Here is a 21,749-nt window from a genome sequence, read left to right as displayed (position 1 = left end):
GGATGTCCTCGAGGCTCTAGAGGCTGGAAGACCCAGATCAAGGAGTCAGGGCTGGTTCCCTGCATGTTAAATACATGTACTCAAGAGTTGCCTTGAAAAAAGACAAAAGAAAAGAAAGGAACGTTGCCTGCAAGTCTGCTGACAGCCGGTGATGAGAACCAGAGGGAAGGCTCTGGGGCCGGGGGCGCAGTGCCCTGTGAGCTCGGGGGCTGCTGCCAGTCTCCGTGGAGGCTCAGCAAGTCCCAGTGACTTCCCCACGTGGGGGGCGCCAGCTGAGCGTCTGGGCCCAGGACCCACTGCTCGTTCAGTCTTCCTGTGGTCAGCCCTTCAGCCTGAGAGCGATGCTCTCACAGGCTGCACCGGGGCGTGTGGGGACAGTTTACTGAGCTGTACAGACGTCACTACTGCTTTGGACCATTTCCGTCACCCCGAAAATGTCCCTCACGCCCTTAGCTATCACTCCGTCCCCTCGCCAGCCCCTGACAACCAGGAACCCACTCGCTGACTCTGTGGATCTACCTGCTCTGGACGTTTCTCCTCAGTGGGGTCACGCCCTGTGTGTCCTTCTGTGTATGACTTCTCTCGCTGAGCATCGTGTTCTCAGGGTGTATCGACGCGGCAGCGAGCGTCAGGGCTTCACCGCATTGCGTGGCTGAGGGACGTAAAGAAGACAAGAGAAAAGAAAAGAACGTTGCATGCAAGTCTGGTGACAGCCGGTGATGAGAACCAGAGGGAAGGCTCTGGGGCCGGGGGCGCCGTGCCCTGTGAGGCCCTGGCGCTGCTGCCAGTCTTGGTGGGGCACGGGCAGCACCGTCCCTCAGGAGCTGCTGGACAAGCTCATCAAGTCCTGGGAGGCCAACCCAGATGCGGCCGGACCGAGGGAAGGGAAGGGGGCTTCCGGTCTGCCCGGCTGGAAAGCGCGGCCTGGACACGGTGCCAGCCCCCCGTCTCCTTCCTCCCGCCCCCCAGGCCTCTTCAACCTGTGCCAGATCGTCCTGGCCAAGGTGGTTCAGGCCCTGCACACGCAGACGCCCGCGGACCCGGCCCAGGAGAATGCCCGCCTCTGCCAGGAGATCCTGGGGTTCCCAGCCATGCCAGGTAGCCAAGCGCGCACCGGGCTCACCTCAGCGGTCGGTTGGCAGCTACTGCCCAGGTCAAGAGGATCGTCTGGCGGTGTGTGAATGGGGACCGACTGACGGGCTCTGGCCGAGGCCCGCTGACCTCTGGCCTCTTCCTGCCACGGTTCCTTGGCTGGTCCCTCCAGCTGTGGCCCGCGGAGTCCGAGGGTGGGGTGGGAGGCTCTGCACATGCTTTCTAGAGAGCCTGGAAGAGGCAGGAGAGGGCTTCATACCCCGAACAGAAGGCATCGACGAGGTCTGCCCATGCGTGGCGGTGCGGACACGCCGTTCACTCCCTCGTGAGCGCTTTAACCAGCGATCTCCCCGTGGTGGAGGGCGAGCCCTGACTCATCTCTCGCAGCCTCGGCAGCTGACCTTGTAAGAGGCTTAGGAGTGAACCCTCGTGAGCTTCCGCAGAAAGTCGGCAAAGATTTGTGTCCCTCCACTGAACTGCCAGCGAGGTCCCCGTTTTCTACAAGTGTTGGGCCAATACTCTCTCTAGTGGCAGGGGACTCAGGCAAGGCTGCTTTGGGGCCCCCACCCCCGCTCTGGGGCAGGGGCACTGAGCGGCCAGGGAGCCGGGCAGGAGCCCCTCCGCGTGTGTCCCAGTGACCCACCTGCCTGCGACCTTCGGCCGCCTGGCAGGAAGCTACGACGCCCAGCCCTATGGCCAGTCATTCCTGCAAGAAACACTGGAACCAGTTTCTGCCAACCCGCCAAAAAAAGACGACTTCAAGGGCAACGTGGTGTCACAGGAAGGGCTTGTTTCTGTGTTTCTTTGTTTTTAGTTCATTAGGCCTCACTTAAAATTCTGATTCCACAATGCACTTGTTTTGGGATCTTGAACAACACTCATAACCTCTGCAAGTTTCAGTGTAGTAAGTTTATGTGATTACCTTCATCTGTAATATCCCTGTGTTGCAATCTTAATTAATTCAGATTAATTCATCTTAATCTTAATCTCAAGTTCAGATCAAAGACTAGTTCCTCTGTGACTTCTCCTCTGAACTGATTCAAAAGCCTCCTCTCCCGTCCTCATTTGGCTTCTCTTCTCTTCTCTTCTGGAATCTCATAAGAACTTCTATGACCTCTCTGGTTTTTTGTTGTTGCTGTTGTCTGTTTGTTTGGTTTTTAATTGAAATATAGTTGATTTACAATGTCGTGTCCGTTTCAGGTGTACAGCACAGTGATTCCGTTTTCAGATTCTTTTCCCTTATAAGTTATTACAAAATATTGAGTACAGTTCCCTGTGCCATAGAGGAGATCCTTGTTGTATCAATTCTATGCCTTCTTTGAATGACCGTAGCACTTGTTGTCTGTATCATTTTTATGTCTGTTGTGGCTTTGTGAATGAAAATGAAAATTTTCTATTTGTTCGTGTCCTGGCCCTTCCTTAAAAATGTGTTCATTTACCTATTTCATATTTATTGACTACATCTTAGACACCATGTTAGCTGCTTGTTCTAGATGTTAGTAAAACATAGACCTTCCTGCTCAAAGGGTCACAGTATTTGTGGGAAAACAAAAAAACGAACAACTTACGTCTCAAATAGCTTTGTACTTCCCAAAGAGAGCACACCTCGTAGGTACAATAAATATATGTATTATACATAAATGTATAAATAGTTAATGGCATTAAAAACTTGAGATAACTGCTTTTCTATTCTGAGGAAATGATGATAATATCTCACCAGGAGCTCAACACCACTCTGAGAATGAGGGCTTAACCCCCGACCTGGCTCACTGCATTGCTTTCTTATATGAAAATAGACAAGTCTGTACATGCTCTCTACGAAAAGGCTTATCTGGCATGAATTTCAGATAGCAAGAAGAAAAATTCAAGAGGTTCAGAGAAGCATCCAGAAGCTCAGGTGATTGTCTGGCACTAATACAACTTGCTTGACAGGAAAATAGAGCTGTAAATCTCACAAAATTAGATGATCTTCTAAGAATTTCAAAACCGCCTGCTATTAATTAGAAATCCTAGAAGAACCGCTTCTTTTGAAGCATACTGATAATATGCTTTACAGCTTAATATTCAGAAGCCTATGTTTTGGCTAAGTGAGCTTCAGGAATGAAGGAAACTTGTGGTTCAGTTCCATCTACTCTGGAACCTCTGGTCAAAACACCTACTTCTGTGCTCAGCCATCTTATCATCTGTAAAATGGAGGCAACTCTAAGAAAACATAGTTACAGAGATGTTGCACAGCTTCCTGTGTCACTGTCTTCATTTGTTTCAGAAAACCAATAACGTCTAAGCTACTACTGCAAAGAGCGCAGTGTTACTTGGGGTCATCTAGTGCAGCTCTGTCAAAGTAAAGAAAAGGAAAGGGGCCTAGAATAACTATAATTTTCCCAAGAGGACACTATTATTTGATGGCAAATCTGAGTCAAGAACCCTGATCTCTTTGATGCCATTCCATTGTTCTTTCGTTGGGTTCTCAACAACCCAGAGAAAGAAAGAAATAAAACTCCTATGTGCTGTGTCACTGGTACAGGACGTGGCAAGATTGGAATTGGAGAACTACATATTAACAGGTATTTGGGAAATTCTTCAAACTAATTGAGATATATACCAGGTACATAAAAAACAGTTATGTTTTCCCAAGATGATTCTGTGGAATGAACAGAACTGGTAACTGAAGGTGCCTGTGTGCTGCAGTTCCAAACAGGATGGGTGAATGCTTGTTTTCTGGCACCTTTAAGACTCCACCCCAATATACACATTAAAATAAAATTAACATTTCAACTGGGTCATATTTAATTCTGCATGCTCTTGTAAGTCAGCAAAATAGTCCATATATCATTTAAGTTGTCACTCACTTTCTTTTCCTTTTTTTGCGGTACACGGGCCTCTCACTGCTGTGGCCTCTCCCGTTGCGGAGCACAGGCTCCGGACGCGCAGGCTCAGCGGCCATGGCTCACGGGCCTAGCCGCTCCGCGGCATGTGGGATCTTCCCGGACCGGGGCACGAACCCGTGTCCCCTGCATCGGCAGGCGGACTCTCAACCACTGAGCCACCAGGGAAGCCCGTCACTCACTTTTTAACTTGAGTTTTAATTTCTAAAAGTCTTTCCAAACACAAAACAGAGGTGGGAAAATGGTATATGGGAAGCTGCAGAGATGAAATAAGCTTACTTCATTCGGCAAAAAGATGAATACCCAAACAACTTCTGCATAGCTGGAAGTGTCCAAGTCTACTATCTTCGTTTTGTAGTCAAGGCTTCCGGAAAAATATGCTAACGGATTCCTAATTACCCAAATGCCCCATATCTGTTTCAGTAAGTATCATTATATATTATGGAAATTTTTCTCAGTGACAGAGAAAGACATCCTGGCCGAGCATCCCCCTGCCCATGACAGAGATGATGGGTCTCAAGCTACCTTGAAGGCGTTGGAGCCCACTTTATCCATTACTAATATTAATGGAGGACAAAACTTCATATTCTGTTTGCTCTGTGTTTGTTAAATCACTTCTTCCCTTCATTAAAATGGATGACACATAATTGAGTCTGTAGTGTGTGTATCACTGGAAACTGAACACATTTTTGTTGGTTTTATTAACGTCATAGGTTTCTAGGGGGGGGGTCTACTAAATAACTAAGTCTAGTTTCACAGTTACAAATAAATTATGATGTAATTTTGAATAAATTAAGCTCATCATAAAGGAAGGATACTGATAGTTGCTACTACCCCTTCCTTGAGGGGCTCTTGTAAAGCACTAAATAAAGTAACAGAGGTTTATATGCATGCATATATTTTCAATGATATTTGAACACACTTGAAAAGAACTCTACAGAATGCATTATAAAACCTCGATGCTGTGTGCCCCTAGTTCCCAGCTCTCTCGTTAAAACTATTTAAATGAACAAAATGTTATCTATTAGGATAGCTATCAGAGTACTCCAACTACTACTTCTTGCAGTACCCTGTCCCAACCGTTTGCCTTCCTCTTCCCATTAGTCCTTAATTCAGAAACCCCAGAGATTTGTTCATTAATTTATGAACATATTTCTTCATTCAGCCAAGAAAATTGATGGATCCCTTACCAAATTTCAGGCACCCTTCTTCAGTATGTTTTCTAGGCATGTTCAGGAAACACAGCAGTGATTAACACAGATGAATATAGCCTCTCTCGAGCTGAGGGGAGAGACAAAAGTAAAGAAGCAAGTATAAAATCATAAGTGTAAATACGTAAATAAAAATTGAATAAATGGGTAGAATAACTAGTATATCAGGTAAGTGCTGGAGAAAAACAGCAAGCAGGGAAGGGGGATGGAGATTGTTAGCTGGTAGGAGGAGGCTGTGATCTGAAACTAAGTGATCACTGAGGGCTTTCTGGGGAAGATAAAATTTACGAGGGAACCTAAGGTTGTGAGAGGGAGCAAGGTGCATATCTGGGAAGTGAATAGTACAAGCAGAGGGAACAGTCAGATGGAAAGGCAATGAGGCAAGAGTGGGCTCGGAGTATCCAAGGAGCAGAAAGGATGTCAGTGTGTGGAAAACAGAGGGAGCAAAGTGGAGAGGAGAAGGAAACAGTCAGAGAGGAAACAGAGGCCCAGATTTCTAGGGCTGTGGAGGCACTTTGAGGACTTTGCTTTTCCTGTGAAGAAGCCATTGAAGAGACTTGAGTGACATGATCTGACTTATGTTTTAACAGGATCTCTCTGGATGCCATGTTGATTAGAGACTGCAGGAGAATAAGGACAAGCCCCAGAAGACCAATAGTTGACTCAAATGTCAAGAAACATTTATGCCTTCACCCTTCAACTTCACAAATGATGCCATTTCCATTGAGCTATTGAAAAATATAATCTGGCTTTCAAAACAATAAACCAGAAGGCATTTTCTCACATAAGCAAGGTCACAAACAACTGTCAGCTAAAGTTGAAATAGCAACAAGTCAAATAATAACAAAAAACGTTTTTTATAGATTTTAAAACCTTACAAAGCATTTTCTTGTCCGTTATCTAAGTTAATCCTCAAATCAACGCCATGAGATAGTTATTATTTTCCCATTAGAAGTGACCGCATATTAAATCCTTAGTGATTGCTCAAGAAAAGCTGAAATCTTGAGTGTACATCTATTAATGCCAAGGTTGGGTTTTTTACCCATGGGAACATTGGATGCTAAAATCCACAGGGATTTTCAGCTCAAGATGGCAGACTAGGAAATATATTTACTTTCTGGTCCTCCTGAAACCATGTTTAAATAAAACTGTAGAAATACCAAAATTAATCAACCAATAAAAGCCAAGACATTGTGGAAGTCATCAACCACAGAAAGATTTCAACACATTTCGAGAAGGCAAACAATGAAATGGAGGGGCCATGAATAAAATAATGAAGAAAAGACTACCCTAAGTAGGGTCTGCACAAAGCCAGTCAGTTTTTGCTGAGCCCTGGTTATAGTAAAGGACAGAGGAAAGAAGAGGGGCTGAAAACAAGGAGACAAAAGTCATTTCAGGAAAAAACGTTCACTTAATGAGCTCCAGGGAACACTCAGCCTGCTGCCATACTCACTCATGTATTACAGTGGATTGTTGGTAAGCAAGACAAGAAAACAGGGATCCAACAAACAAAAATCAAGACACTGTTTCTTACTGAACTCTTCTCAAATGAGATCAAGAAATTAGGGTTCAATGCCATAGCTGTAAATCATTTCTGCTCCTGGAGAGGTTAGAAAGGGCTTATAATAGTTACCCTTTTTTTTCAGACAGAATTTAGGTCTGAGCAAAAGCTTTTGTGTCCTCCAACCTCAAAGTTTATTGGGGATGGAAGTCCAAATTTGCTTTGACATACCATAAAAAGAATCTCATGAGCAGAGGGTCAAACTACTTTTGGAATATATGAATTATGCCCAGTGTGATTTTAAATAAACAAAAATATATCAATTTTTACTGATCTATATGATTCTGGGTTCTGAAACTTCTACATGTTACATGCCTGATATATAACACACAATGTCAGTCCCAGGAGAGAGAAAACACTCCAATGAAGCAAGCCAAAGAAACAAGATTCGAACAAGGTAAAGTGATGTGTAGACCAAGACCAGGATTTTTCAATTCCTTCCTGTCATGCTGTAGCTTCCAGCTCCTGAATAACAACACATGTTTCCCTTGTCCTAGACACACAAGAGTATGTCTCCTCTATGGGGCGTAAGAAGCTCTAGAGTTACATATGTGTAGTAAAGAGTGGACCCAGCCGGCATACTCACAATGACCAAATTGTGTTGATCGTACTTTATTTTAAACCAATACATCGCTCCACGCTGAAGTTGCAATAAATGATATATTTGCTTTCCAGACATGAATGAGATGCCTTACTGGATATACTCCAGGAAGGCCAGAGAAACTGGCTTCTAATCCATACAGAATAATTCATTGATGAATTCCTTTCAGGATAGCCCCTGATTTATCTAGAATATAAGCTTTACATACCTGGATCCTTCAAACTAGACCAAAGGGAAAAATCTAGGCTGCAAGCCTCAATTAGAAATGTGGGATGGTGCTATGCTGACAACTGGTGGTCCCTGACCTATCTTCTGAGATTAGAACCCAGTGTGGTGGATGACCAATTCACGCGTTGAACAAAAGAACACCTCCTACAGGGCAGTGTATGTGTTCGTTACAGGTATGGCACTTAGGGCTAAGTATCATAAGGACTTCAAGAAAAAAAAGAAAAAGTAACACATGAAGCATATATGACAAGGAGGCACCAGAGTCCAGAGCACGAGTTCTGGAATCACACAGGCTTGCTTCGAATCCCGGCTAAGCCACTACCATCTGTATACCCTGAAGAACAGTCGAAGGTTTAAATGTTCTTTCACCAAATTTCGAAAAACAAGTGAAGAAAGAACCTATCTGCCAGGAAGGGACATCGTGGGGTGCAGCATCCAGTCGCGTCAGGGCTCTGCATCCCCTGCTCAGAAACCTTCACCGCCTGGCTCATGGTGATGCTGGCAGCTCAGCAGCCCTGGAGAAGGCGCTCCTGTCTCCAGGGCTCACGGACAAGCTGGGGAGGTCCACAGAGGAGGCGGGCCACAGCCTGGCAAGCTCTGGGTGCCTCCTCCACTCAGCTCTGGGCAGGCTCTGGCCTCTGGGCCCCGTTGCGGGGAAGGGCTGGCCGATACATACCCAGGGCTGAGGGGTCTGCAGAGCCGGTGCCCAGGCAGGGTGAGCTCTGGAGGAGGCGGCTTCCACAGTCCCCAACAGTCTCCGCATGGTGGCCCATCCGGTGCCAAACACCTGCCACCCACAGCGACAAGTCCCAGCCACTAGAAAGTCCAGAAGGGGTCAGGCTCTTTGCCCTCGGGCCGGGTTTCTCCAGGGGCTGGGCTTGTGTGGGGCCCCCAGCCCACCCCTGACCCGCCCGCCCTTGCTCTGTGACACGTACAATGCAATGTCAACACCCAGGCTGAGCCGGCCAGTGTTCAGTGCGTGCTAGACCTTGAGAAGAGTTAGCAGCTAGGGAGAAGCTCTCCCACTTTCACTCGCTCTTCTCAGATCACGCAGGCAGCACCTCTGACCCCGAAGCTATGGACACCACACCTCCTTCCCAGGCTATCGTTTTCCGTTCTGTCCCTGTTTTCCCTTTCCATTCTGCCCCTCTTTTCCCCAGCACCCCATTTATGGCTTCGGGTGTCATCGGTGCTGCAGCAGGCAGCACCTCTGACCCCGAAGCTATGGACACCACACCTCCTCCCTAGGCTATCTTTCTCCGTCCTTCCCCTGTTTTCCCTTTCCATTCTGCCCCTGTTTTCCCCAGCCCCCCCCCCCCATTTACGCTTAGGCCAGCATCGGTGCTTCAGCAGGCAGCAGCTCTGACACCAAACCTATGGACACCACATCTCCTTCCCAGGGCTGTCATTTTCCAGTCTGCCCCGTCTCCAAGTAGAACCACTACCTATTTCACACGGCTGTTCCTAGTTCTGGGAACACACCACTCACTGGTAGCAATGCCTCAGCCCATGCCTCGACTCATTTACCTGCAACGCTGGCCAACAGATAGACCAACACTTCAAAGTTATGACAGAAAGTTGAGTAAGTTATACACTTGGAATTGCATTTATTATTATTAACAAGCACAACTGTAGTGCTTAGACTATAACAAGTAATATTCTAAGTGCTTAGCAAATATTAACTCACTTAATCCTCATAATGGCAACCCTATAGGTAGGTAATGTTCATAATATTCACCTTTTTTGGGGGAAACTGAGGCCCAGAGGGGTTGAATAGCTTGTCTAATGCCACACAGTAAGTAGCGGGCAGAAACCCAGGATGAAAACCAGACCGTCGAGACTTTCATCACTTTGCTGTGTCACCTTAATAGATGTTGTGGTTAGGGAAGGGACTAAACTGACAAGACTCTGAACTTGAGAAGGGAGAAATTAGAAAGTGACTGATCCTAGAAACTAGAGAGGATTTCAGCTCAGAAATTTCTGGTGATGAGACCTGGAAGAACAAGAACATGGTTGGAATATTAACTTGGGGTAGTATCTGAATCCACTGAGAAATGGTTTTGTCTTGTTTTTTTTTTTTTTAACTTAGAAAGGCCAGTTGGATGAAGATTAATGAAAAAAAAAAGTAGAAAGGAAAAGAGGAAGGTGCCTGAAGTGAGACATAACCTCTTCCCTGTAAGTACTAGGGGTGGGTGTCCTGTGGGAAAGGATGGAGCTCTCTCTACAGGTTTGTCACCAGGATGAACAAGGAGAAACATGGCAACCATTGTACTGGTTTTGATGATTCCTCAAAAACCAAGGCTTTAGTTTCCACGAACTACCCACAGTAGCATACCTACCGTGTGTCAGACATGCCACCAAGTGTGTTTTTAATTTTAATTGGAGAAATAGTTCCTATGAGGTACACATTAGTTCCCTATGGCTGCTGTAACAAATTACTACCAATGAGCTTGCCTAAAACAAAACACACTCATTCTCTTATGGTTCTGGAAGACAGAGGTCCAAAACCAGTTTCCCTGGGCTGGAACCAGGAGTTGACAAGGCCGTCCATCCACCTTCTAGAGGCTCTAAGGGAGAATCTGTTTCCTTGACAGCATTCCTTGACTTCTGGCCACATCAATCCAACCCCAACTTCATCATCACATTCTCTTTGGAGTAAAAACTCCCTCTGCCTCTCTCTTACGAGAACACCAGTGGTTACATCTGGGTCCATCCAGGTAGTCCAGAAGAATCTCCCCATCTCAAAACCCTTACTTTCATCCCATTGGCAAAGTCCCTTCTGCCATTTAAGGTGACATTCACAGGTTCTGGGGATTAGAAGGTGGACATTTGGGGGCAATGGTACTATTCAGTCTACTACAAGGTAGATACTATTATCTTTCTCAGATGTAGGAAATGAAGTTTAGGGAAGTAATTTGTCTCAGGTCTACAATTTCCAGAGTAGAGATTTAAATTCTGCCAGTGAGACTTTAGGACACACTCTAAACAACTTTAACCTATGTCCTTAATTACTGCATAATCCTTGGTTAAGAGTCACACTTAGGTATCAAGACCCAACTGAATATAACACAAGTACTGTCTCCTCTTTCACTATGTTTGCCTGGTGTATTTATGAATCTTGCCCAGAGCAGAAGAGTTCAGAAAATTGTTATGCACCTCTACTAGGAGAAAGCAGTTACTGTTTGATGTGCACGGAGTAATGGAAGGCTATTTAAAATAAAATAAAATAAAATAAAATAAAGTATGCCACCAAATCGTCAAGTGTCACAACAGAGGTAACCCCGTGGGAGTCTTGAGGAGACTAAAATTATCTCCAATTGTGCAGGTGAGAAAAGTATCACTAAAGGCAGTTGTAGTTCAGCCAAGCCCTACGGCACAGAAGTAGGAATTTGGATATGTACGAATGGGAAAAAAGACATTTTAGGCATGGGAAACAGTTTAATGCTGAATGGATGAGAAATATACATTAGACCTTTCTAAATCAACTGGCTTATCAACTCAGTAAATCAGATTTGGTCAGTCAAACTAGCTTTAGCTGATTACTTATCCAAGGCATAGCTGTTGAGAGTAATTTTTGTCATAGAACAGTAAATAAAATTGTTGAACTGTAGCTTTAGGCTTGCTAAGTGAAATAGATTGCTCTAGCTGACGTTCAAGTGACTTACTTGGTACTATTCACGAAATTGGGGGTTAACAACTGCTTAAGACAACATAGAGAATTGATCTTAAATAGTACTTGAAGTAGTTACTGTGTAAAGTATCTGTTCAGTAGCTCATGGTAAATGGATGTTTATAATCCCCATTGGACAACCAACTGCTTTTTTGCAAATGGTAATGTGAATTGCTGTTGCATAAACTATAGTAATGACCACCTATCTAATTTGTGGTCCAAACCAGAAATCTTCTAACAATACTGGTCTCCTAATAAAAGTAAGCATGAAGCTAACACACACTGGGTGTCTCCCGTGCGCCTGTGCATGCATCTATATCTCACTGAACCCCCATAACAGCCCCCAAGAGAGGGACTCTGAGTGTCCCCATGCTGCTGGTGGAGAAACAGGCACAGGAAGGTTCAATAGTCTATCTACCTAAGATAACACAGAGGGTGGGAGAGCCTGTTTTTAAACCATCTGCCTCCAATTCCAGGTGCCAGGAGCCAGATTCAGCCTACAGGCCTCTTCTGCTCATCTGGAGGTGAAACCATGTGTAAGGATTAGTCAAATCCTGTCTTCACTCCTCAAGGTAGCTTGAACACTTGCACGCCCTCCAAATAGCATGTAGCATAAGCAATAAGATGTTTGCCCCGGGTATTGTCCAGGAACTTGGAATCAGCTGTGTCTAGTTAGGCTGAGCTGGTTAAGACTGGAGAGGACCACCGATCTTCCACCTGGGCCAGTGCCTTTTGACCTCCTGCCATCAGAGGGCCGAAAACTACAGCCTGAGAATGTGCTGAGCCCCGTAGCCTAGTTACGCCAGCTCAGAACAATGATGAGCACACCTTTTTCCAATCACCTTTCCTCATGCTCCCCATGCCTCATACTGCCCTGCTTCTTCATTCTTTATCCCATAGATACCCCAAGCCCCTTGCCTTTGGGGAGGCGGATTTGAGACCTATTGTCACATCACTTCCTCGCTTGGCTGCCTTGTGAATAAACCTCCTCTTTGCTGCAAACCTCAGCATGTCAGTGTTTTGGCTTGCTGCGCCTCAGACAAAATGGTAGGGAGCAGTGGTAAAGGTCCCTTGCCTGTGAGGGAAGCTGGTTACTAGTAGTCACGTTGCGGATGTTTTCTCCTCCTGGGGGGGCAGACGTCCTGCTCTTCCAGAAAGAAGGGAGAAAGGCAGGAGCTGGACCCTTGCTCTCAGGGTCACCGTCACCTAGGAGCTCGTTAGAAGCACAGAATCCAGGCCCCACCCAGAACTACTGAATTACAGCCTGCATTTAACAAGATCCACAAGAGAGGCATACCCATATTAAAGTTGGAGAGGCACCAAGCTGGAGTCCACGTAGCAGAGAAGCAGACAGGATTCTAGACCACGCAGAGTGTTAAAGGCCAACAGTTTGTTTTCTATTCTCAAAACAATGTTTTTGAGCCATGTTTATGAGCAATGTCCCAACTTGCTTTTAAGGTTTCTTGGGTGAAGAATGGATTGGAAGGAAACAAGATATATGGACACTGGTTAGGACCTCATTGCAACAGACAGGCAAGTTCAGTACTAGGATGTTGAGGAAGAGTTGACAGATTCAGAAGAAATTCAGGAGATAAACTGAAGCGGGCTTAATGGGGTATGAGATGGAGGAAAGGAAGGTCTTAGGGAATTAAAGGGTTTACTACACGTATGAGCAAAGCCTCAAAATTAATCCTTTGAACGTACAGAGGTAGAGCTCTCAAAGGACACCGGTTAGGAAGCAACAGTACGCCCTTTATAATTCCAAGAGACAACACAGATCAACTGTTTCGATGGAAAATTCGGCGGTACCGGTGCGTTTTTTCACTCAAACTTAGTTCCAGTGACTATTACTCACATTTTCTGTGCCTAAACAACACAGCTTGAGGAACTGAAGGGGATTCCATCCTGGTAATTAAGGAGGGTCCCCAACACTGACAGTCCCATCTTAAAAAGCAGTCCCCCTGCATTTTACCCGAGGAGCAATGGCCAGAGCCTCCCTTTTAAAACGATGGGGAGAAATCAGAACATCACACACTGTCCCTTTCAGCTACTGTGAACTGAGCTGCGAGACGACCAGTACCCCCTAGCACAGCGCGGACGGGCCAGCGCGCGGGGGCCACTGTGACAGGCGACAGCACAAGAGACGAAGCCCAGGCCCAGGGGCTCTGAGCTCCACCAGCAACGTCCAGGGGCCAAGGCGTATTACCTTTCCGGGATGTGCTTTCCGCCCTTCCTTGTGGCCGACGAACTGGCTCACGTCACCCCCAAGATACCGCCCACCCAACGCCAGGAGTGCCAAAGTCGCCAACCCGGCGTCCCCGGTGCCAGCACAAGGCCATGAACCTACATCATCCACCTCCCTCCTTTGCCCTGCCAGACTCCCCTGATCTCATTCTCTACTGCCCTGCCCTCACTCACTTTCCCCTGTCCAGCCACACTGGCTTCCTTACTAGTCCTCAAACATGCCAAGCACAGTCGTGCCTCAGGGACTTTGCACCTACTATTCCTTCTGCTTCAGAACACACCCTCCCACCCCATCTCCACTCTCCCAGAACACACCCTCCCACCCCATCTCCACTCTCCCAGAACACACCCTCCCACCCCATCTCCACTCTCCCAGATAGCCAATGGCTTGTTACTCACTTCAAGGCTCTGCTCAATCGACATCTTAATAGAGGGGACTTCCCTGATCACCTACCACATTCCCTCACCTCTTCATCTTCTTTTGTCATTCTCCAAAGCACTTACCACCGCTTGACACTCCATATATTGACTTATTTATTCGTCTCTCTCCCCCACTAGAATGGAAAGTACGTAAGGGCAAGAACTTTGTTCTCTTCCTACTTCCTAGAACAGTGCCTTCAACTTAGAAGGTGTTATACAAATATCTGCTGAAAATCCATGTATGACTTCTTTGCCCTTTCACACTACCCTCTAGTCACACCAGAGGCTGCCCCTCCAGAGCACAAGTTCAAGCCCTGTGCCTTCTGTACCTGTCCCCAATACCTGGGCTGTCCTTTCCTCATTCCGGCAAAATCCTCTTCCCCCAAGCCCAGCTCAAACGCTGTCTCCTCAGTCAGGCCTTCCTCAATTTCTCCTCTATATTCCTGCTGCACTTGATTCTTTTATCATAATTAACCCACTTATACTCACTACATGTTTCTCTTCCTAGATAACTGTAAGTTGCTACTGAACAAAGACTTCTACTCACCTCTGTATCCCCGTGCCCTAACAACAAACCTATAAGGCTCTCGGTGTTTACTGAAACAATTTATTTTCTGAGTCTCTACCAATTCTAGGGAGTGCATAGTATAGTCTCCTCCTCATTATCAGTGAGCCTGGCACCTGTGGGAGGGCCTTACAGCAGAGGAAAGTCACCAATGGATCATAACTAAGGTCCTGAGACTGCAATGGCAGACAGCATGGTGAAGTTAGCCCACTGCATGCAGAAGACCCACAGAGGAGTCAGCATATGCAATGGACTACACTTGGTATAACATGTGAACAATCAAGGTTTACAAACGTGTTCTCATGCACTTGTAAGGATCTTCTAGCCCACGCGGAACAGACAGAACACACACAACGGAGCCTGGAGGAAGTGAGTAGGCCGGCAGCTGCGCCCTAACATCTTAAGAGGTAACATTTCTGTGACTACAGTTTAAACAAATCAGATAATTTGCCTCCTTTCTAGACACCCTGGTTATCACAGGACAGGCCAAGCCTCTCAAGTTTTAAAGCTAAAGTACACGGAAGATCTGTGAATAGGGCTTAAGATATTTAAGAGCTAGTACCTGCATTAAGCAACCAGGTTATAGAATGAAAATTTATCTTGAAATTCCCGTCTCTCCCTCTTTCTCTCGCCTCCTATCCCCTATCTTCCCACCTCCATCTCTATTCCTTCTCCCCTACTCCCTGTTTTATGTATATACGTGCATCATTTTATATATACACGGAATATTTACTGTCTGTTACGTTTATTTAATAAAGTGCACACTCCTCAGGCTAAATTTAGAAAGAGGACAAAATGAACACTTTCACATGGGCGTCAGTGGTGTTCCAAAGACAAAAGGTTCTTCAGTCTTAAAATATGGCAAACACCACGTTCCTTCTGATAGTTAGATGCTAGAAAAAGGCAAGTGGATCCTTAAAATTCACACGCTATTAAGACCTACTATCAACAGAGTAGATCTTAAAGCGGAAACCAGAAAACACCAGCCTTTTAAGTTCTTCCTGTCTGAAGATAAGAATAAGAGGTGGTAGTGTTCTTCCTCACTTGCACCGAAGTGTAAAAGCGGCAAAAATATCTTAAACACATATATGATGAGGAAGCCGCTCTTCTGGTCCACTCTGTTTTGTTTTGCTTCTAGGGATCTGTCTCACTCCGAACCTTTGCTTTTTGTTTTCTCTTTTATGTACGCTAAGAACCCGAGAGTCTTAACCTTTTCTTCCACCTCTCAACCAATAAATAGGACAAAAGAACATTTTTATGTTTTTATGTATTTTCCATTCAAATTTTTAAAAAAGAGATAAGTAAGCTAGCTCAGTTCATATCTCTCACAAAAATCACTTTCCAAACTAAACTGTTTGTGACCATAAACAGGAAAAGCACCGTACTCTATTAGCACCATCTGACATTTCCACCTTAATGTTACCAAACTCAACTTGACACTAATGTCAGAACTATTAAAAATGTTAAAAATCCCCAACCCCACTCAAAATGCATACCAAAGTTCAGGTAGAGGAAAAACAAAAACAAAAGCAACTCACCGTTATCTTTATGTTCTTTCAGAAACCCATTAACAGCACACTGGAATTTAAAACTAGAGTCGTCATCTGACACCTGACGCCCAATTGTACAAATTTTTAAATAAGGAATAGTTTCTGGTAAGTCCTATAAGGCAAAACCATGAAAATATGTATTATTTCCTTTGTAGGGAAAGAATAAAAAATTAATTAGAGAAGGCAGACTATAAACCAGGAGAGTACATTAAACTTTGTATGTCAGTCATTCTGATGAGAGCCATTTTTTCCAAAGCTGCTTTAACCAGTAATTATCACTTGATTTTCATTAAAACGGCAGAACGGACAGTTACCAGGCATGCAAAAGGAAAAGCAAATCTATGTGAATGAATGCACATGTAACTCAAAATGATATAAACAGTTCTACCTACATTTATGTTCTATTTTACATTTCAAGGGCCATAAAGCAGCTGTGATTTAAGGAGAGGAGTAGAATAGAGTCAGAAGAACTTGGATTCGAATTAGGAAACAGAGGCAATTTCAGGCATTGTTAAGAACTGGTATTCTTGAGGTGGGAGAAAGTAGACTATCCATAGAAGACAGAAAAGGATAAGTGAAAATTCTCTAGTTCTGAATTTAAATGGAAAGTAGCAGTAGGAACCTATGACGTATTTTTAAAATATTAAAAACAAACATACATAGTTCCTAGCTCTGACCACTGAAAAAGTCTAGAAACAACTAATGTCATGTCAAAAGGACTCAGGAGTCACCGAGAAGCTCCAACTGGCCAAAGACAGGGCCTCAGTTAGAATAATAACTGTAACGGAGTACACGGTGATAGGAATAAATAAAATTTTACAAAACTGGTCACACTGGAGGATATTTGTGAATCAACTCATTATTTTGAAAACTGTTAAATAAAAGAAGAGAATCATGCCTCTACAACTGGGCAACCAAACAGCTGATGAGGGGAATCTTCTCCTCATACAAATATACCCAGCTAATAAGTGAAAAAAAGAACAACAGAATTCACCATTCTTTGAAGCCTCAACTGAATTAATGGATGTAGGTATGAATCATCAGTGACTGCTAATACCACAGAAAGACACAATTATATATGTCTCCATGGAAGAACACGTCATCACCTATGAAACTGTCTTGCCAAAACAAAACATGCAAGCTTCATTCAGATCAACTACCAATTTACAGGAAATAAAAGGACTGAAGAATATGTTACCAACACATGGAATGTAATCATCGACATCTAGATGGGACAAATTACCTGGTTTCTTTAAAAACAAAATTCCAGGAGGAAAAAAAAGTGAGAGAGACATGGAGGGAGAACCTATAGATTAAACAAGACTTCAGAGACCTAACAATCCACGGCAAAGTGTGGACCTTATTTGGATCTAATTCAAAATTCTTATAAACAATTTTTTATGACGTTTAGGAGAGAACTGCAAATTTGAGCACTCCCTGGGTAATATTAAAAAATGATATTAAGGAATAAAAGTCCTATATTTTAAATGCACGTGCCAAAAACGTACAGGTGTAATTACATGCTGTCTCGGAGCTGCTTCAAGATAATATGGAATGGGGTGAAACAGGTGGGGGTACAGATAAAACATGACAGCCATCAGTTGGTAAATAAGAAAGCTGGAGGAGTTCATGGGTATACAAGGAACACTCACAGTATTTTTATACTTTTGTATATGCTTAAAATTTGTGATAATTGTTTAAAAACAAGACGACACTGTAGAAAACAGTTTGGCACTTTCTCAAAGGTTAAGTGTAGAGCTACCATATGATCTAACAACTCTGCTACTACCTACGCTGCACATATAACAGAACTGAAAGCAGGGATTTGAACAAATATCTGTACACCAATGATCATAGCATGATTCACAATACCTACAAGATGGAAAACAACCAAGTGTCAATCAACCGTTGAATAACAAACTATGGTCTATATACACACAATGGGATTTTCTAAGCCAAAAAAGAAATGGCATTTCGTTACGTGCTATAACATGGATAAACCTTGAAAACATGATGTTTAGTGCAATAAGCCAGACACAGAAGGACAAATACTGCAGATTCCACTTACACGAGGTACCTAGAATAGGCCAATTCACAGAGACAGAAAATAGAATAGAGGTTACCAAGGGTTGGTGGGAGGGAAAATGGGGTTGTTACTGTTTGATGGTTACAGAGTTTCTGTTGAGGATGATGAAAAAGTTTTGGTTATAGACAGTGGTGATGGTTATACAACACTGTGACTGTAGTTAATGCCACTGAACTGCATATTTATAAATGGTTAAAATAAATATGATTTCTCTATATTTTACCACAATAAAAAAAAAAAGGAATAACAGAGCTGAAATTTCAATTCTTCCTTTTCCGAGAGTCAGTTTCATCATCTGTAAAATTAGTAATTGTAGTTGTCTATCCTCTGAGCTTAGTGCAGGGTAAGCACTCAGTAGGAGATAGCAGTACTACTTCCACTTCAAGAGCAAAGGATTGCTGTGAAGATTAACTAAGTCAATGGATATGAAAGAACTTTCTAAATGGCAAACTGCTCTACAAATATTAAAAGACATTAGGTGTTACTGTCTCCCAAGGCCATGGAACAGGTCAGAAGGATAATTCTTTTGCACTGGAATGTCCTACATGGGCCAAGAGAATATATGGGTTTCTGTACTATATCAGAAGGCATTAGGAAAAGGAAGCATAAAACTTAGAGAACAACTGTCTTTTACAGTGATGCTTAAACACGCTCAGGCAACTGCTTAAAATAAGTGCTAAAGACATAATGGACATACCTTTCTTTCTTTTTAGGATACTACTGTAACTACTAAAAGTTTACTTCATTTTCAAAATATAGAACATGGAAGCTTATAGAAGTTCTTAAGCATATCTAGAGCCTACTGCCAAATACTATAGTTCAATTCATATCTTTAATCTCATTTTGAAACAGCAATTACAAATGTGTATTTAAGGAAACCACTAGCTTCCCTTTTTGAACCCACGAGAGAAGGCCAGGATTCACCTTAGCATAAGATGGTAACTACTGAACTACTATGAATTATTACAGTATCAGAAAGAAGGTCATTTTCAATCACGGCTTCCATTTACCTCTGGCTTGTAATAGCGGCGAGTATTTGTTAAGTCAATAATCAGCCCAAGTTCTTCATTCTGTCCTTGGATTTTGTTAAGAGATCCAAGGGGGAGAAACGTTCTTCTGGAGCAAGATTCTTTTCAAAACTCTGTCAGAAAGAATAAAATAAGGAAGAACATATGTTTAAAATCCTTTACTATATTATCCATTTATTCAAACCCTGTGATGCTAACATATGAGATTCAAAGTAAAGTTTCCTCCTCTGGAGTTTACAAGCGATATTACAATCCTCTCTTCCAGAGAGATTAGACGGAAGAAAATAAGCTCACTTCTATATAGTTATTTCTATGTTTGTTTATTTCATGTTGGTCTCCTAACCTGACTCTAAACTCCCAGAAGGCAGGGACCACATCAATTTTGCCTACCACTGTATTGCCAGCTCCAAGCAGAGTGCCTGAAAATAGACACAGAAATAAATACTTCTTGAATATCTACATATAGGAAGGATGGCTTTCACTGCTAAATATTCTTTCATGTATTTGGCTTATACATGTACCCTGTTCCATTGATCTCTTTGGTTATTCAAGTGTCAGCAACACACACTTTTTTTTAAATTAGTAGACTAGTTTTAGAGCAGTTTGAGATTCACAGCAAAACTGAGCAAAATGTACACAGTTCCCACTTATACCCTCTCTCCTTCATCCCACACAGCCTTCCCCATTATCAACATGCCATACCAATGTGCTTCATTTGTTAGAATTCATGAACCAACACTGACACATCATTATCAATCAAAGTCCATAGTTTATTGCATTCATGGTACAAGTAACTGACTATTTCTTTATTTCTAGTATAGTCATCCCCAAACAGTTACATACTGAGATACATATTACTTTCTTATAAATTACTTTATTCTTTATTTATAGTTAGGGCATTGCATTGTTTTCTTTTTGTTTTTTAATTAAGTACAAAAGTTGGTTGTATTTGTCTATGAATCCCATTTCTGGATAGTAAAAGAGGTATTAAAAAGTATTTGCTATAAAAAGGGAAAATGGAGTACGACGGGGTTGAGAGCCAGAGCTCTATATGGTGAATTCAGATTTCTGGAAGAATACGGTATTAACTTTTGCTCACCTTTTTTAAAGGAACTTTGAAAGCAATGAAACGAGTCCCACGCATCCGCTGTTCAACTGGGAGATAGTCTTTCCACCTGTTAATATATTTTTCGTTAGGCAAATTTTATGTTAGGCTGTCTCCCTGCATAGGATGAATGCGCCTTGAAAATGGAAATCATATCCCTCTACATCGGCTCCCAGGTGGTCCCAGCGTCCCGACCCCGACCCCGGCCGCGACACACTTTCCACAAACTGACACACACGGAGCCCGCGCGAGGGCCGGGTCGCGCGGGCCTCCCCGCCGGGTCGCCTGGAGGCTGGTCCCCCGCAAGCCGAGCGCACGAAAGGGCGCCCCATAGGCGCCGGCCCAAGGCGCCCGCTGCGCTTTCCCTCCGGAAGGTGGGCTGCGGGGCCCAAGCGTAAACCCTGAGACAAGGAACACGCGCACCACGCCGCCACGGGGGACGAGAGGCCGGGCGCCCACCTAGCCGGACACCCTGCATTTCTGGAATCACCGGACGCCTGTGTACATTTCCGTCTGGCCTGTCATTTTCCAAAGGCCACTCAAGGTCAGGGGACAGAACGCCTCCTCTCCAAGTGTCCTGCCAGCCCACCCACTCAAGATCAGAGGGACAAAATGCCTAACTAAAACAAAACAGAAACACAAAAAAACTGGAGAGAGGGAGGAAAGGGTGACCTGAAAAAAAAAAAAAAAAAAAAAACTAAGCACGTTGACAGCGCTAAGAATAAACTACCAGGAAAAAGAAACCCTACATGTCAGATCCTAAAGTACAGAAGGGCAAGCCCGCCGGCAGTCCAGGCCCGGGGGGACCGGGGTCCCCAGCCCTGCAGAGCCAACCGCAGACCGGCTCGGGCGCCCCGCGGAAGCGCGGGGTCCCCGCGGCCGAGTCTGTGCCCCCCGGCCGGCGCCGGCTCCCCTCTGCCCACCCTGCGCGCGGGGGCTGGAAACTGCCACGGAGAACCACGGCGGGGCGGGAAGGGGCCTCCAAAGAGGGTCTGGCGACTCGAGTCGCTCCGTTTCTCAGTGGGCTCAGCAAGCGCCGTGGGGGAAGAGGGGCGGGGGTCCGGGAGGAGGGGACGGGCGGCACTTACGTAGACCGGCAGCGGCCACGAGTAGACGGCGGGCTCGGTCCCCAAGAGCGACTCCAGCCTCAGCTCCAGCTTCTCCCCCATGTCTTCGCGCGCAGCCCCCGCACCGCGCTAGTCTGGCGCTTGGGGGAGGGGCGCGGGGGCCGCCGGCGGGGGCGGGGCAGACGGGCAGGCGGGAGGCTGAGGGGAGGGGGCCTGGCCTGGGCCTCAGCTGCGGCCGCCGCGCTCCCGTCCGGCCCCCGGCTCCCTCTTGTGGTCACAGGCCCGGGGCCTCCAGCACTGCTGCGAACTCGGGCCGGCGTGAGGCGATCACGATGAGCCGCGGTCCAGACTGATACACTCCTGGCGCGCGCGGCCCGCCTCGTGGACTCGCACGCTCTCACGCACGCACGCTCCCACGCACGCACGTAAGCACGCA

At 45.0% G+C, this 21,749-nt stretch overlaps 1 long non-coding RNA gene across 1 annotated transcript; it reads right to left on the bottom strand.

Moving 5' to 3' along the window:
* Positions 1-518: 518 nt before the first annotated feature.
* On the bottom strand, positions 519-21,457 carry LOC309829554. The gene is made up of 7 exons (XR_014297414.1): positions 21,335-21,457; positions 20,241-20,316; positions 19,124-19,254; positions 16,016-16,139; positions 5,168-5,258; positions 1,124-1,323; positions 519-652 (listed from the first exon to the last, which is right to left on the bottom strand). It is a non-coding gene; the product is annotated as an uncharacterized lncRNA (long non-coding RNA).
* Positions 21,458-21,749: the final 292 nt, after the last annotated feature.

This window comes from Grampus griseus, assembly GCF_964374135.1.
Source record: "Grampus griseus genome assembly, chromosome: 11".
In the NCBI taxonomy this organism is placed as follows: Eukaryota; Metazoa; Chordata; class Mammalia; order Artiodactyla; family Delphinidae; genus Grampus; species Grampus griseus.
The sequence above is the reverse complement of the archived record's forward strand: the minus strand, read 5'-3'. Positions and strand labels throughout refer to the sequence as shown.